Below are 19,112 nucleotides of genomic sequence, written 5' to 3'. Positions count from 1 at the left end.
GCAACAAAGATGATTAAGGGAGTGGAGCACCTCCCTTACGAAGAAAGGCTGAGGGAGCTGGGTCTCTTTAGCCTGGAGAAGAGGAGACTAAGGGGGGACCTTATTAATGTTTATAAATATATAAAGGGTGAGTGCCATGAGGATGGAGCCAGGCTCTTCTCGGTGGCAAACAATGATAGGACAAGGGGTAATGGGATCAAGCTGGAACACAAGAGGTTCCACCTAAATTTGAGAAGAAACTTCTTCTCAGTGAGGGTGACAGAACACTGGAACAGGCTGCCCAGGGGGGTTGTGGAGTCTCCTTCTCTGGAGACATTCAAAACCCGCCTGGACATGTTCCTGTGCTACCTCACTTAGGTGTTCCTGCTCCAGCAGGGGGATTGGACTAGGTGATCTTTTGAGGTCCCTTCCAATCCCAAACATACTGTGATGCTGTGATATAGAAGATGGTATAATTCAGCTAACTGACATAATATTAGTCCTGCTAGCATTTTCTGTCTGCATCAGCCCACCTCTTTTTTGGTATGTTTTTTGCGTGAGGGGGGACCTGGGTTTTGGTTTTGTGCTTTTTTTTTTTTTTTCCCCTAATTACTAGCAAAAAGGAAATGAAGGCAAATATATTTACATAGCATAATTCATCACCATTATCTCAAATGAAAGACTACTCTGAAACTTAAAGGAATAGCTGAAATTACTTCTGCTTGTGAGGAAAGTTGCCATTGCGACTGGCTGTCCCAGCTAGATCCCTGTAAGTTGATGGGGCCTGATGGGATTCATCCAGGGGTGCTTAAACAGCTGGGTGATGTCTGAGTGAGACCTCTGTCCATCTGGAGAGATGCCAGTTGAGTGGAAACTGGTAAACATTGCCCGAATCTTCAAGAAGGACAACAGGGTTGACCCTGGCAACTACAGGTCAGTCAGTCTCACTTCTGTGCCTGCCAAAATTATGAAGAAGATATTCCTGGGAGTTTTTGAAAAACACCTGGAAGACAACACAGTCATTGATCCCAGCCAGCACAGGTTCATGAGGGGAAAGACTTGCTTGACCAACCTAATTTCCTTCTGCATCAAAGTTAGCCACCTTATTGACCAAGGGAAGTCTGTTGATGTGATCTATTTGGATTTCAGTAAAGCCTTCAACACGATCTCTCACAGTATCCTCCTGGATAAAATGTCCAACATACATCTGGATAAACACATAATGCAGTGGATGAGCAATTGGCTGACAGGCCAGGCTCAAAGTAAATGGGGTTATATTTTGCTGGTGACCAGTCACTAGTGGGGTTCCACAGGGATCCATCTCAGGGCCAACACTCTTCAATGTCTTTATAAATGACGTGAACACGGGACTTGAGGGAATAGTAAATAAGTTCGTTGCTGACACAAAATTGGAAGGAACTGTGAACACTCTCAAGAGCAGTGAGTCCCTGCAGAGGGATCTGGACAAATTGGAGAACTGGACAATCACAAATCTTATTAAGTTTATCAAAGGCAAGTGCTGGATTTTGCACCCTATGGCAACCCTGGCTGCACATACAGACGGGGGCATGAGAGGCTGGAGAGCAGCTCTGCAGAGAGGGATTCGGGGCTTCTGGTCAACAGCAAGTTCAACATGAGGCAACAGTGTGTCCTGGCAGCCAAGAGGTGTGAATCAAGCACAGAGGTGTGAATCAAGCACAGCATTGCCAGCCAGGCAGGGAGGTGATTGTCCTGCTCCGCTCTGCTCTGCACTGGTGCGGCCTCACCTGGAGCACTGTGTGTGGTTCTGGGTGCCACAGAATAAAAAGGTTATAAAGCTACTGGAGAGTGTCCAGGAGAGGGCTATGAAGTTGGTGAAGGGTTCAGAAAGGAAGCTGGATGAGGAGCAGCTAAAGCCACCTGGTTTGTTTGGCCTACAGGAGACTGAGAGGACACCTCATCATGGCCTATGGCTTCCTCACGAGGGGAGGAGGAGAGGCAGGCACTGATCTCTTCTCTCTAGCAACCAAGGACAGAACCTGAGGGAATAGCAGGAAGATGTGCCAGGGAAGGTTTAGGTTGGACATTAGGAAAAGGTTCTTCCCCCAGAGGGTGGTGGAGCGCTGGAACAGGCTCCCCAGGGAGGTGTCATGGCCCCAAACCTGACAGTGTTCAAGAAAAGACTGGGCAACAACCTCAGACACATGGTGTGAACTGTGGGGTTGTCCTATGTAGGAGCAGGAGTTGGTGTCAATGATCGTTGTGGGTTCTTTCCAATTTAGGACATTGTATGATTCTATGGACCAAGTATCTTGTTTATCCATTGGAAATCTCGGAGCAGAACAAATCTTGCATAGAGTGCAAGCATAGCATTCTGAAGCTCACAATCTCTACAATATTAATGAGCTGGGATAGGAAGTTTTTTAGACAAAATCAAGACGAATTCCTCTGTAAAGGTACGCTAAGGTGGCACAAGAAATTACATATAGAACCATAGGTTACTTAGAGATGACCAGCATATCATGTTATGTGATCACTGTATGGAATAATTGCACTTTATATCAGCATTTCCAGCAGCTTGATCTTCATCAGTGAGATATTTCCCCTTACCAAAAGCTGAAAGCCTGTAAAGCCCAAACCTAACTGCAAAATTTTAAAATTAGTTCTATTGTATTAACCTACTGTATTACTTTTTTTTTGTCTTTTCTTTCTCTCTGATCTTAGCATTTGATGATAGTGCAGTCTGGGTTAAACAGATTTTACCCTTTATGTAATCTGCATGCTATAATATTTGCATAGTTCTCACACACAAACAGTACTGTACTGCTGGCATCAGATCCAACACAGAGTACAGGCAAGTGGGACTGAGTCCGGGAAACTTCTGGAGTGCGTTGAGGATAACTTCTTAAGCCAGGTAACAGACAGCCCTACCAGAGGCAGTGCAATACTGGACCTGATGGTCACCAGTGCAGGTGAGCTCATTGTTGGCATCAAGATTGGAGGCAGCCTGGGCTGCAGTGGTCACATACTCATGGAGTCTGCAGTCGTGAGGCATGTGGGTCAGGCTATGAGTAAAGTCAGGACCTTAAAATTTTAGGAAAGCAAACTTCCACCTCTTCAAGGAGTTAGTCAACAGGATGCCCTGGGAAAGTGCCTGGGGGGGGAATGAAGAACAAACTGAATCCTTATGGGTAAAACTTAAGGGACAGGCCAACAAGGAGGACACTGTTGTGCGTGTTTAATACAGGCAATCTGATCAGGAGGAGCAAGCTGTTGAGGCTTTCTACAGACAGCTGGAAGTAGCCTCACAATCACATGCCCTGATTCTCATGGGAGACCCTGACATCTGCTGGGTAGGCAACACAGCTACATACGCACAGTCCTGGAGATTCCTACAGATTATTGATGACAGCTTCTTGGCACAGGTGGTGGAGGAACCAATGAGGAAAGGTGTGCTGCTGGATCTTGTCCTAACAAACAAATAAGAAATGTTTGGTTTGTGAGCTTTGGGGACAGCCTCAGCTGAAGCAATCATGAGATGGTGAAGGTTAGGATCCTGCTTGAAGAAAACAGGGCAATAAATAGGACTAAAACCATGTATTTCAGCAAGGAAAACCTTGGCCTCTTTAAGGTCCTGCTTGGTAGAATACCATGCCTTGGAGATCTAGAAGGTGGGGGGGTCCAAGAGATGAGGTTGACATTCAAATATCACTTACTGCAAATTCGAGACTGATGCATCACTATGAGCAAGAAATCAAGTAAAGGGAGTAAGAGGCCAGCATGGATGAGTAAGGAGCTCCTGTCAAAACTCAGGTGGAAGAAGGAAGTTTATGTAATGTAAAAAAGGGGACAGACCACCTTGGAGGAACTTAAGCTGCCTATTAGAGTATTCAGGGATGTGGGGAGAAATTAAATCAGGCAAGGGACGTCAAGGACAACAAGAAGGGATTCTTCAAGCATGTCAACAGCAAAAGGAAGGTTAGGGGAAATGTAGGTCTGCTGCTGAGTGAGATGGGTACCCTGGTGACGGGTGATACAGAGAAGGCAGAGTTACTGAATGCCTCCTTTGCTTCTGTCTTTACTGCTAAAACCAGCCTTCAGGAATTCCAGACCCTAGAGGAAGGAGAGAAAGTCTGGTGAAAGGAAAACTTTCCTTCAGTTAAGGAGGATCACGTTAGAGATTGTTTAGGCAAACTGGACATCCACAAATCCATGGGCCATGATGGGATGCACCCATGAATGCTGAGAGAGATGACAGAAGTTATTGATAATCCACTCTTCATCATCTTTGGAAGGTCATGGAGAACAGGTGAGGTGCCTGAGAACTGGAAGAAAGCCAGTGTCACTCCAGTCTTCAAAAAGAGCAAGAAGGATGACCCAGGAAACTACAGGCCAGTCAGCCTCACCTCCATCCCTGGAAAGGTGATGGAACAACTTATTCTGGATGTCATCTCCAAGCATGTGAAGGAAAAGAACGTGATCAGGAGTAGTCAGCATGGATTCACCAAGGGGAAATCGTGTTTGACTAACCTGATAGCATTCTATGGTGGTATGACTGTCTGGGTAGATGAGGGTAGAGCAGTGGGTGTTGTGTACCTTGACTACAACAAGGTTTTTTACACCCTTTCTCACAACATCCTCACAGGCAAACTCAGGAAGCATTAGTTGGATGAGTACACAGTGAGATGGATCGAGAACTGGCTGGATGTCAGAGCTCAGAGAGTTGTAATCAACGGTACAGAGTCTAATTAGAGGCCTGTAGTTAGTGGGGTTCCCCAGGGGTCAGTATTAGGTCTTGTCCTTTTCAACCTGTTCATCAATGACCTGGATGAAGAGACTGAGTGCACCCTCAGCAAGTTTGCTGATGATACCAAACTGGGAGGAAGGGCTGACACACCAGAAGGCTGTGCTGCCATTCAGTGAGACCTGAACAGACTGGAGGACTGGGCAGAGGAGAACCTGAGGAAATTCAACAAAGGCAAGTGTGGGGCCCTGCACCTGGGGACAAATAGCCCCAGGCACCAGTACAGGTTAGGGGCTGAACCACTGGAAAACAACATTGCAGAGAGGGACCTGGGAGTTCTGGTGGACAACAGGTTGACCATGAGTCAGCAGTGTGCCCTTGTGGCCAAGAAGGCCAATGGTATCCTGGAGTGCATTAGGAAAAGTGTGACCAGGAGGCTGAGGGAGGTTATCCTTTCCCTTTATTCTGCCCTGGTGAGGCCACGTCTGGAGTACTGCATCCAGTTCTGGGCTACCCAGTTTAAGAAGAACAAGAAATTACTGAAGGGAATGCAGCAGAGGGCTACAAAGAGGATTGGGTGTCTGGAGCATCTTTCTTGTGAGGAAAGACTGAGAGAACTGAGTCTGTTCAGCCTGGAGAAGGTGGAGAGAGGATCTTATCCATGCTTATAAATATCTCAAGGGTGGATGTCAAGAGAATGGGACCAGACTCCCTTCAGTGATGCCCAACGATAGGAAGAGGGGCAATGGACACAGGCCAAAACACAGGACATTACATCTGAATATGAGGAAAAACTACTTTACTTTGAGGGTAACAGGGGACTGGAACAGGCTGCTTCAGAGAGGTTGTAGAGTCTCCTTCTCTGGAGACAGTCAAAACCCACCTGGATGCATTCCTTTGGAAAATTTGCTCTGGGTGTGCCTGCTTTAGCAGGTGGGTTGGACCAGATGGTCTCCTAAACATTCTGTGATTCTGTGAATTTTAAAGATGTTTTCCATAGAGCATAAGAGGTCTCAATCTCCAGGTGTAAGAAATCAGGTAAGGAAGGTAAGAGGCCAGCATGGCTGAGTGAAGACTTGCTGGTCAAACTAAAGGGCAAGAAGGAAACTCAAAGCCAGTGGAATCAGGGACAGGTATCCTGTGAAGAGTCAAGGGACACTGCCTGATTGTGCAGAGTTGGGGTCAAGAAGCCCAAGGTGCAGCTGGAGCTGAAGTTGGCAATGGACACAAAGAATAACAAGAAGGGCTTATACAGGTTTGTCAAATAGAAAAGGAAGGTCAGAGTGCCAGATTTAGGCTATGTTTGTACTCCATGATCTTGAAGGTCTCTTCCAACCAAAATGATTCTATGATTCTTTGAAAGAAAACATAACCCCCCTTATGATCAAGACTAGCAAACTGTTAACAATGGATGAGGAAAAGGCTGCGGTACTCAACAACATTTTTGTCTCGGCCTTCATGGGCAAGCTTACTTCCCACCCTTCTTGAGTGTGTGTGCCTCGAGGCAGGGACTGGGGGAGAGAAGTGTCACCCACTGGAAGAGATGATCATGTTCCAGACCAGCTGAAAAATTTGAACCTACATAAGTCTATAGGACCTGATGAGATGCATCCCAGAGTCCTGAGGGAAATAGCTGATGTAGTTGCCAAGCCACTCTCCATGATACTTGAGAAGTCATGGAAGTCAGATGAAGTCCCCGGTGACTGGAAAAAGGGAAACAATGCACCTGTTTTTAAAAAGGGTAGAAAGTAGGACCTCAGGAACTAACAAACTACTGTCATCTTAACCTCTGTGCCAAGGAACATCATGGAAGAGATCCTCCTAGAAGCTATGCTAAGGCACATGGAGCACATGCAGGCAATTAGAGACAGATAGCATGGCCTCTCTAATGGCAAGTCCTGCCTGACCAACCTAGTGTCCTTCAGTGATGGAAAAACTAGATCAGTGCAAAAGGGAAAAGTCATGTCATCTATCTGGAATTCTGCAAAGCCTTTGACATGCTCCCCCACAGCACCCTTCTCTCTAAATTGGAGAGATATGGATTTGATGGATGCACTGTTCAATGAATAAGGAGTTGGCTGGATGGTTGAATCTAGAGGGTAATGGTCAACAGTGCTATGTCCAGATGCAGATCAGTGATGAGTGGTTTCCCTCAGGGGTCTGTATTAGGACCAGTACTGTTTAATATCTTCATCAATGAACATTGACAGTGGGATTGAGTGCACCCTCAGCAAGTTTGCAGATGACACCAAGCTGAGTGGTCTGTTTGACATGCCTGAGGGACATGATGCCATCCTGAGGGATATGGACAAGCTCAAAAAGTGGGCCCATGCGAATCTCATGAGGTTCAACAAGGCCAAGTGCAAGGTCCTGCACCTGCTTCAGGGTAACCCATGGTATCAATGCAGGCTGGGGGATGAAGGGATTGAGAGCAGCCCTGCCAAGAATGACTTGCAGATACTGATGAGTTAAGAGCTGGACAAGAGTCAGCAATGTGTCCTTGCACTCCAGAAAGCCAGTTGTATCCTGAGCTGCATCAAAAGGAACATGGCCAGCAGGTCATGGGATGTGATTCCACCCCTCTGCTCTGCTCTGGTGAGACCCCACCCAGACTACTGCATTCAGCTTTGGAGTCCTCAATACAGGAAAGACATGGACCTATTGGACAGGGTCCAGAGAAGGCCACGAAAATGGCCAGTGAGACAGAACACCTCTCCTGTGAGGAAAGGCTGAGACAGTTGACGTTGTTCAGCCTGGAGAAGAGAAGGCTTACTACAGCCTTTCAATATATAGAAGGAGCTTATAAGAAATATGAGGACTACATGACCTTTAAAGATCTCCTCCAACCCAGACTATTCTATGATTCATTAGTTTCCTGTTAAAGATATGAACTATGTTTTTTCCTTGGGATATAGATTTCAGTCCTATATAACTTTGTATATACTAGTAAAAGAAACCTGTCAGCTACATCCCAATATGAAATCTCCAAATCTCACCCAAATTCCAGGAATCTTCTTAGAAAGAGGACTCTGATATTTTTGTCAAGAACAAACATGAGAACAGTTAAAAAAAATAAGCATGAGTTTCTAAAAGAAATAGAGACAAAATTTTGTAACTATTTCTGTAAATTAATTTAGTTTCCTCAATTTAAGTCTCAAAAGACAATAGAAGGATAAAGAAATAAACTTGTTGGACTGAGTTTATCAGACTGCATTTACAGACTGGGGCATTCTTTTTGCAGTCTTAGTAAGCATATTGTTCTTCTTACCCAATGTTTCTGAGGAACTACAAACAATATTGGCTTTAATGCATCAGATGAATTAATCCTTATGGAAGATTCCTGAAAGGGCCAGCTGGATTTTTGTTTTGCTGATGAACATTCACAGCATTCTTCATTTAAGAATGCAGACAGGGAATTAGGATTAAAGAAGTAAAATTACTTTGAAATATCTGTCACCAGACCCTGAGTATCAGACTGGACAGAGTTCTTATTTTGAGCTGAGATTTGAAATGTTGTTAATATAAAATGCTGTCCTTTATTTCATTTCAAAAAAGAACCTCAGCTTTGGTCAGTTCTCCTTGGGATACCTGACTTCAGAATGTGGGTCCTAAGTTTTTGTACAGCCATAATGCAACCCTGGAAAGCATTCATTCTTCTCAGGGATTTTCTGCCAAGTCTCTTATGTGTTTCTCCTATAGTTGCCCAAGACTCTGAAAACCTGGTAGTGCTAAGCACCTGAGTGTGTATTTTACTGCACTGTTCCACCTGTTCCACTTAAAAGGACTTATCCGATAGACATTCTTAGTATATTTTCACCAGGTCAGGCCTATGACAACATACAGGCAACTAGAGCTCTGACCTGATGCCCAAGGTTATCTAATACTTGCATCGTTAGTGGGTATTTGAAAACATTTCCTGGGAGATAACCCTGGCCATGAGACTCAAGGATATAATGTTGTTTTGTCCTGTGTGATCTTCTTTGAAGCAAATAATTTTTCACCAGGAGGAGAGAGAGTGTGTCTTTATATCATTATGCGTAGCACTTCTATGTGGGAGGAAGAAGTTAGGGATTCCAATTTCTTCTCTAAAAAGCACATAACACTTAAACCAGAGTACTTAAAACAGCCGAGTACAAAGCCTTTTTCTTCTCCTTTTTTTCCTTTTTTTTTTCTTTCTATTTCTTTCTGTGAATTTATATTCAAGTTTACTTCTTTTGCTTTACAGCATTCATTAATTCCAAGTGATGAGTGAAGTTAACAAGAAATTTTCATGCCACTGTGGTGCAGATTCAATGCTTGCTTAACAACACAGAGTCTCTCATATTGACAACAAAGAAAATGCACAGGCTCTTCCAAAGGTAGGGGTTGTAAAAATGAATTGCCAGCATCTTCACCACTGTGTGCTTCTCAGGGGCTGAGCTGCAACCAGTATATTATGCATGTTGTTTTTTCAAAGCCACTAATTCTTTTACATTATGTTTATTAAGCCCTCCAAATCATTGTTGTTCACCAGCTACCCAATTTCCTCAAGTGTAAGGAAAAGAAATAAAGGCCATCCCTGGCTTTGACGTGCTTTTGATGAATATGGCCTGTATAACATTTACCATAACTCAGAACAGAAACCATTATTTCAGCAAAGCCTGTTATTGTTCATTAGTACAAAGAGTGTGTAATAAATAAAATGAAAGATTGCTTGGTTTACTATATCTTTGTCATCTAAAGCAGTTCCATGAATAACTACGGGGATTTGTCTTTGAATGACTTATTTGCTTCCTGCCCAATAAATAACATGTAATTATGGTAATATATTGTTTCCTAGTTATGCAAGCAATGTAGTAGAGGAAAATAAAAGAATAATTTCAGATATAAAGGAATAGTAGATAATTTTAACACTACCCCTTAAAATACTTGGACTCATTATGTATGGCTTAAACTCCTGGGAGGTCCGTGTGTAAAGGAAAAGCAGGAAATAGGTTTAATGAGTTCTTTATTACTCAGGTCATGAATTATTACACAGGTAGTATAAAACTGCAGCAACTGTTCTGCATGTAAAATTACTCTCTGTTTGAATAAGGCACTCACGGTGACCTGATGCTGTTGAATGAAAATCAGCCATTCTAGTTCAAAATTTGGGATGTTTTACTCCGCCTATTAACATTTTTTTCAGGAGCTAGTTCAGTGCATTTCAGGATCAACAGTGAGTGGGTTCCTTCTCATCAGCTAGATAGATTTGCAATAAATGTTTGATGGTGTGTCTCAAAAAGACCTTATGGCACTCAGAGGAGATGCTTGCTTTACTGTGTGAAAGTTGAACAGGGTGTATGCTGGGATGTGTAAGAGCAGAGACAAAAAAAAGGCAGACAGCAAAAAGTTTTCATTAGATTTTTACTAGGGAAAGAATGAATTTGAATTCTCTAGTGACACTTTCACGATAAAAAAATTGTTCAGTAATATGCTTACATACTATTATACCATCTTACTTAACAAGGTTCCAGGACAGCAGGATGACCATGAGCCAGAACTGTGCCCTTATGGCCAGGAAGACCAATGGCATCCTGGGGTGTATTAGAAGAGGGGTGGTTAGTAGGTCGAGAGAGGTTCTCCTTCCCCTCTACTCTGCCCTGGTGAGACCACATCTGGAATATTGTGTCCAGTTCTGGGCCCCTCAGTTCAAGAAGGACAGAGAACTGCTGGAGAGGGTCCAGCGTAGGGCAACAAAGATGATTAAGGGAGTGGAGCATCTCCCTGATGAGGGAAGGCTGAGGGAGCTGGGGCTCTTCAGTTTGGAGAAGAGGAGACTGAGGGGTGACCTCATTAATGTTTCTAAGGTGAGTGTCACGAGGATGGAGCCAGGCTCTTCTCGGCGACAACCAATGATAGGACAAGGGGCAATGAGTACAAACTGGAACACAAAAGGTTCCACTTACATTTGAGAAGAAACTTCTTCCCAGTGAGGTTGACAGAGCACTGGAACAGGCTGCCCAGGGAGGTTGTGGAGTCTCGTACTCTGGAGGCATTCAAGACATGCCTGGACACCTTCCTGTGTAACCTCATCTAGGTGTTCCTGCTCTGGCAGAGGGATTGGACTAGATGATCTTTCGAAGTCCCTTCCAATCCTGAACATTCTGTGATTCTGTGAAGAGTGAATACAGGAAACTTAGGGATGCTTTTCAGGATTTTGAGACAGTATAGGTGTTCCTTATACCAATTTTAGAATTCTCTCAAACTCCCAATTCCAAATCATCCACTTTGCAGAATTTCCTTAGTTACATGCAATTTTTATTTTCTAGTGCAAATATCTTATTTATTCCCTATGTCTCAAGCTGAATGAAATGAGTATTCTCCTTCCAAACAGGGTTAAATACAGAGAAAGATCAAATTCGATGATGATTTTCAGTCAGAAACATAGTCAAATAGTATCTCAAAATCTCTTTGTACTGCCAAATGAATTACAGATGAGGTTTAAGTGACAAAAGTACAGAACTTCTACTGCTTTACTCCAGTAGTATCTTCACAGTTCATGTTTGCTAAGCCTGTTTATAAAAGATATGATAGATTTAATCCTTGGTTTTAAGCAGACTGCAAATACTTACCTGTGGAATTCACAACCTCATACGACAAACACTGTTCCTGACCTGTACTTCTGGGGCGGCATGGCCCCGGCTGTTGGCAAGGGAGGCCAGAAGACAGGGAAATGTTGAAATAATCAGTGCAGGCTGCCAAGGACGTTTACTTTCCTCAATACTGCAGCTGAAAATGGAAGCAGCTGTATCAACTGACTGGTAATGGACTGGATTTGTCCAAGCAGACGTTGGTTCTTACAATCTGTTGCAGTGTCTGTCCCAAGAACAAGGGCTAACTTGATTGAAAGAGGCTTCATTGGTGGGTTTCGGCTCTCTTGCATTCTGTGATGGATCTGGCTGGGATGGAGTTAATTTTCTTCATGGCAGCCCACAATGTGGTTTGGGTTTGTGGTTAAAACAGTGTTGATACACCAGTGTTTTGGCACTGAAAAGCACTTGCACAGCTTCAAGGCCTTCTGATTTTTGCTCTCTGTCCACAAAGTGATCAGGCTTGGAGTGGGCAAGAAACTGAGAGGAGACACAGCTATGACAGCTGACCCAAACTGAGCAAAGGAATATCCTATGCCGCAAGATGTCATGCTCAGCAACAAAAGTTCAAGGAAAAGGGGAAGAAAAGGGGATTTTTATGGTTTTGGTTTTTGTCTTCCCAGCTAGCTCTTACATGTGCTGAGGCCCTTCTTTCCAGGGAGAGGCTGGACACCTGTCTGAGCATGGAAAGTAATAAATTGCTTATTTTGCTTTTCTTGAGTATACATCTTTTGCTTCATCTGTTAAACTGTCTTTATCTTGATCCACGGGCCTTCTCACTTTCCTTTTATTTTCTCCCCGTCATGCAGCTGTGTGGTTGTTTGGCTGCTAGCTAGGGTCAACCCACCACAGTTTCCTTTTAAGGCTGGGACAGGTAACGTGCATTTTTAGAAAAACATAACATAATTCCATCTGGAGTCCTAAGATTTTGCACATGTATTCTATTCCAGCAATTTGAAAACTAACTTGCATTCCTGAAGAATGGCTATAGGCAACTGACTCTGCACACACTGCTTTAAACATCTAGCCCTAAGGCTCTGATAAATGGAGTAAGGCAGGAATTTTAGAGATAAAATTGTTCCTTTTGTCCTTAATTCACCCCATTAGATTTACCAGCAACTATTAGTGGTGATCTGTATCACAGAGTGTTCTCCCAGGCCTACACAATGCCAGAGGCACAATGGGATGAAATAGGGAAAGGCGATCAACTCACGGTTTGAAGTGAAATGGCAGGTCTGCTCTTCCGTGGCCTCAGAATAGGCCAGAGTAGAAAAATCTGGCTTTGCTGTGCAAGGTGTGATATGTTTTGAAATGTGCAGTGTATTTGATTTGAGAAGTGAGGCCTATATTAATGCCTTAATTGCAGGCTTTCCAACACGCTTTGGTCATTTTCCCATGGACTAGCCTGCTTAATAGTATTATTTAAAGCTGTGGGTTATTTTGAGTAAAGCCTGATCTTCACGAGGTACGAACTGTAATTAATTAATGTATCATGAATATATCATACAGTGGAAATGACCTCTTATTTTTTGTCCAACTGCAAATTGACCCTGCACATCTTTATCTACTGTCAATGGTGTTTTAAGACTCGTTTATTTAAATCCTCTAGTCAATTGCCTGTTATAGATTTCACATGATCAGCTGTCGGCGTGATCAAATTTGAAATATATGGGTGTGAACACAAACACATACATGCCTAGCTGTGCAAGGCTGAATTTATTGAAACAAAAAGAGTTTGTAAATCTGACTTTTAAATCCCTTTCATTACCCTCAATCTTCCCTTTATATTTTTGTAAACAATGGAAAGGACCAAGATGACCCCCTCTCCAGTGTTTAAGGATTCCCAATGCCAGTTCACGGGAGCAAGTGCCAGAGAATTGCTGAAGCAAAATGAACCAGAATAGGAGATAAACATTTGCTTAAATGTTTTGCTAAATGTACTTTAGTGCAGTGCTTATATTAGTGCCTGTGTTAACTCTGTATCTATTAGCTTCAATTCAACAAGGTGATCAAATAAGAACATAATGTGACACTATGTACAATCCCCTGACTTCATCAGAAATAGCTCTTAAGCTTGAAGTTAAGCATGTATTTGATTACCTTACTAGACTGTCTTGCTAGTGGATATATTTTATTTAAGGTTATCTGGAGTTCTAATTTGTTTTTGTTGTTTTGTGGGTTGTTTGTTTTTCTCTGTCTTCACCCTGCCCCATTCCTCCCATTGGAAGGCCAGGAAGACCATTTCCGAAGCTAAGGATTTTCCCTTCCCTCCAGTTCACGAGATCATATCCTCTGTTTGCCACAGTGCATGAAATAACTAATCAAGGAGGAAAAAAAAATGTATCTTCTAATTATCACGGACAATGTAAACAGAAAAAAAGCTGCTCCTTAGTGCAATAAGACAGCTAAGTGTTTCCTCTTCCCTAGTGTGGGCAAGACAACTGCAGAGTTAGGGGGGAAAGCTTTCTCCTGTGCACTGGTGGGGATATGCACAATTTGTCAAGCTGACTGCTCTGTCATATCAGTGGAAGGACCCTAGAGAGCCCTGACCATGGGATTGAAGGTTGGTACCAATTCGCTGCAACACAAATGCATTGAACAGGAAAGAGGATCTCCTAATCTCTTCAATTTTCTTACATTATCCTGAAGGCTAGGGAATTAAGTGAAACAGTAGCTGGTGACAACTTTAGAGGGTCCTGAATGCATGACAGAAAAAGTATTAAAATAGCTCAATAGTTTTATTTTATATGTGTGTGTTAATCTTACTCTTGCATAAGGAACCAGGTTAGAAATGGCTGCCTCTTGGATATGTGTCTCCTCAAGAGAGGTAGAGAAGCCTATTGAGTTCAGTATCTGTCTGGTTCAAACTGGGAAGGAAGATTTAAAAAATATATATAAAATGTATTTTCAAAAACAAACAAAGCGTATTGAGGGGTCTTGTCATTTTCTGTTTGTTCACTGACTTTGGAAAACTTACATTGCACCTTTGATATTTAGTAGCGCCAGTCTCTGCAAAATCTTAAAAACAGGAGAATATTTTGTGCTGCCCAGCCCTCTTGCCCATGTCCTGCAGAGCTCTTGCACCAGTCTTTCCAGAAAAGGCTGGAAGAGATCCATCCACACACCACACGAATGGGAGGCAATCAAGATCTTGTTGAAACACTTTAGCTAGAGAGGGCTTTAAACATTAAACATCCAACTTTATTTCCCAGTTAGCCAATTCTCAGTTTACATTAACTATTGCAATGCTAGGTGTTTATATAAAAGTCCATCTGCTCATTAAATCTTGCTTGTTTCTGATTTTGCTGAATGCTGCATTGAATCCTTCACTCTTCAGAGACTGCAGTATTAGTTCATGAAAATATTAAAAGAAAGCATTTATACAGCATCATCTCCTGTACACATTTAATATGTGTTCAAAACATGTAACACCTTCCTTTACAAGGCTACCCATAGGAGCAGCTGCATTCCAAATGCCACTAGCAAGATATAAATAATAATACTACTACATGGTTATATATAACCAGGAATAGACTTAAGGCTTCCCTATACCTTCAATTTAAAGGACTGCTAAAGGCCATCATTTCCCATTTCCTAGTGCGCTATGGGAGAGGGGAGTCACACAATAAAAGGACATACACAATTATTATAGTATTACCATTTGCAATCCTAGAGTTAAAGGTCAATGTGGTTTGCTACTGTAACATTTCCAGGGATTTATAACTTGCCTGCATAAAAATTTGCTCCAGGTTAATATTTTCTACAGCGAGTGTTAGTCCGGATATGATTTTTCTTTCTTTCTTTTTTTTTTATTTTTAATTTTTGTTTGCAGGATAAAAAAGAAAGAAAGAAAAAAAAGCCTTACTATAGATACAGTTCCAGTCCTGAGTTGTTTTAAATTTATGCTCTCTTGTAAACACACACAGTTTAGACTTTGAAACACTGCTTTAGGAAGCAAGGTAGGGAAGCTCTGCAGTGGAGAATTATGATGCTGAAGCTAAAAACTGCTTTTCTTACATTTGCTAAATTATTTCCACTTTGTGAGGAGACTTCTGCTTTGTGAAAGCTTGTTAAATCCCTTGTCTAGGCATTTCTTCTGTCCTTAAAAGGTAAGTGGCCTTGTGGCATTTTTTTACTTTCCTCCTCAGAGGGATTTTCTTCTCAAGTGTTTTGTATTAATCATTACCCACATTGTAAGATCTAATCCTAAGAAGCTTCTGAAAATGACAGAAGCTTTTAAAATGCTATCTTTTTGAGCACAAATGCTAAAAGAATCTATTTTAATGTGAGTGCACTTCCTCATATCCTCAGCTGTGGTGCCCTTTTAGGTAAGAAATATCATGACATTTGATCTACTGTCGTGGAGGCATCTGTGCAGTCTAATTCAGGATGGGTGAGAGAGATGATAAAATACTTCTTTTATTAGGAAGGATAAGAACTAAATTGCTTTCTATAAAAAATGAAATAATGATAAATGAAGTAATTAGCCACTCAGCTTTTATGTTTTGGGGTGTTGGATATTTGGGTACTGCTCATGAGAAACAGTAGAGAGAAATTTCGTTAAGGCTTTGCTCTTGCAGGGACTGAGCACTCCTGTTTTCCGTGCTTTTTTTTTTTTTCTTTCTTGAGGCATCTATAATGCTGGTATCTGAAGGCTGTATTTTTTATTGTTGTAGAGCAGTAGCTGAAGGAAGGATATATTCACAAACTTTTTGGAAAACCTGGAACTCTCCGTTAAAGAATGAAGTCTTGTTACTTATGATGAACCTCTACTAGGAAAGGGGATGTAGATGTTTTGGCCTTGGTGCATACTTGCACACAGACAAGTTTGTGGTAGGTTGCTACAAGCTGGGTGAGGCGACAGCAAGTGGCAGTGTGTTACAGATCCATGAAAACTTCTTGATTTATTTAACAGATTTTTTCTCAGCAGTGTAACATTTGCAGATTTAACATGCCATCAGTCTGACTAATTAGGCAGGGCAAAGTGCTGTGAGGGGCTTCTAGTGCCCCATCTTTGTGTCTCATAGCACTGTGCCTGGAGAGCAGAGCTGTTGGGTCATGTACCCCAATGGAGGTCACCAGAATATGCCCATTTCCCTCCATAGCACAGAGCTTCAATGTGATGCTGCTGTAGCCTTCATGAGCCACCACAGTGGTCCCACAGGCTCCAGGGACCTAGGATTGTTTCAGCTGGAGTAAGGGTAAGATGCTACCGTGGGAAGAAGATAGGTTTGTAGGATGGGATGGGCCCTGTTGTCACTGAGTCTGTTTGCTTGCTACTGCTGATAGCCTTGTCCTCTCCTTGTCCACATCAGGCTCAATCTCTGCAGGAACCAGCAGGCAGTGGGCACTCAATCAGCACTCTCAGCTTTCTCGTGTTATTTTGTAGCCTTCCATAACACTTTCAAAAATAGTCTTTAGAGCCTGAGATTTTGGGGCAGAAGGCAGGCAGGTGCATCAGGAAAGCTGAGTCAGAAATTACAACTGCACATGACATAAGCGTGTGGACAATCTGCAGGAGGTTATGTGAGAAACCACATTGCAGTATGAATGTTCTCCTAGTTAATGATCCTTAACAGGTGTTGTGAGAAAGCTGGCTGAAAAGCACATAGGGCTTTTCCTTTCACAAATTAGTTCAAATGTTTCTGCTGTGATTTATTTCTTTTGTAAAGGCATAATGGTAACAAGAGGTGCACTGGAAAGCAAGACACTTAACAGCCACTAAATTAGTAGCTATGCTGTGGTTTGCAGAACAAAGTCTTTTGTTTACTCAAATTAACCTACAAGTACATAATTTCACAAAATAAAAGCCAGCAGCTTTGGTAGGATCAGAAGGAGAGAAGGGGACTCTTATGCACTAAGGAAACAGCCTTGTTACTTACTCTGAGGCTTGATAATTTTAAAAAATGTGACAGCTAAAACCCACTGGCACATGCTGCAAAGAAGGATGTGATAAAATAATGCTCCTCATCTTCAAGGCTGTCAGTTCAGCAATCAGTACTTCTATTCATCTCCGCGGCCTGCTAACTCAGTGCTACCATGCGATAGATAAACCCTAATCCAAGTGACAGCGTTCAAATCAGAACTGATTTGATTGTTCACATATGATACCACAAGACACCAGAAGCCTAAAGAGTTTATAAAAATGCCTGGATGTCTCTTGTAGGCACACTTCCCCTCAGAATCTCTTCCTATGTAGGATATACCAGCTCTTAAACCTGGGTTAATTTGTAGGTCATGAAAATGCTTTGGTGGCACAGTCAGTTCTTATCATAGTCTAACTCTACCTGGAGCAGGGAACGCTCAAAAATAAAATGTGTTTCAGACCCTTTAAAATCTACCTGTTCTGCTTTCAAGTCTCCCTTACAGGAAGTGAAATCCTTTTCTTTCTCTGCAGAGGTGAGACTTGCTCTTGAAGAGATCAAACATTAACACATTTGTTTCCATACATAAAGCACAGTACGTGGGAGAGTGGTTTTCTGGCACATATGTCGATATCTCGAAAGTCATCCTTGCTTCTCAGGGTGCAACAGAGGTGCTTTCAACAACAGTCACAACAGAGACGCTATTCAAACCTGAGGCAGTAATTGGGATTTTGCAGGTGTTCAGTGGGATCATTATACTTAGGTTTTGAAACCTAATTCTGAACAAGACTCTGATGATACTTGTACTTTGTGGAGATTTCAAAGTTTAGTATGCCTTTCTTTTCTTATTTTTCACTAGCATATCCTGAAGTTTTAGATTAATGCTTAGGAGAATAATCACTCAAGTAGTTCAAGAAGACAATGGCAATGGAGTAATTGAAAGCAGAATGTGACCTGTAGCTGTTCAAGATCAAGAAGGAAAACTGAATGACTTTTCAAGGAAATTGTCAAAGTGTCTCAATACAGAGTGAAATTATGGGACTTCTAGAGGCAATAGCTTTTCCTCTTATGTCAGGGTCATTTCACAAAACAAAGGGGAAAGTTCTCTTTGTAGTCTTATGTTAAGGAGAACAGATGTCTCGGTTTAACAAGGTACTTGAATCTCTGTCTAGTTTTGAGTTTATGAGATATTCTTTAGTTCTGTGCTTTAAATACTCAGCTGAACTAGGATACTGAAGTGAGGGGTTTTTCTGCAGTCAAACTTTGCACAAATTATATGGACACATATATCACTATGTATATACACATGTATTTATTTGTTTATTTATTCACAGGACTGTGTGGTTCTTTTCTTTTTCAAAGGACATGAGTGAAAAAGAAATGCTATTCTTGTATATTTTTTGCCTAAAATGGATTGTTGCTCTCCTAGCCCTACTATGTAGTTTCTATTTCTTCTTATCATATTTGTAAAATACATAACTGTCTACTTTTTTTTTTTTTTTTCTTTTTGTAAGTGTGGATGTATGTGTACATTGAATAATATTTTTCTAATATCGTCAAGAGAACCCTAATCTAAACTTGTCTCAACTACAGGATACTTCTTTTGTTGGTGCTCCATTTATTCTGCCTTTGGTTTTGCTTTTGTTAGTTCGTGGTTGCAAGGTGGATGCTAAGAGTGAACAGAGGGAAGTCCTGGTGAATTCTAATTAGTGTACTGAAATATTGGACTTATATTGAAAAAAAAAAAGTAAACAATGCTATGTGCCTATGTACAGACTTCCCTGTAACTTCAGTGGAATTTCAGCACTTGTTAAAATTCACAAGACAATTGCATGAGCTTCAGGCACTTCAGAGTCTTTTAAATTTTGTATTTTGGCTTAGTTATAGGAGGTGTTTTTTTTTGGTACTTTAGGCCACTACTGCTATCTCTATATT

This window comes from Columba livia, chromosome Z (assembly GCF_036013475.1).
Source record: "Columba livia isolate bColLiv1 breed racing homer chromosome Z, bColLiv1.pat.W.v2, whole genome shotgun sequence".
Taxonomy (NCBI): domain Eukaryota; kingdom Metazoa; phylum Chordata; class Aves; order Columbiformes; family Columbidae; genus Columba; species Columba livia.
Note: the sequence above shows the minus strand (reverse complement) of the source record.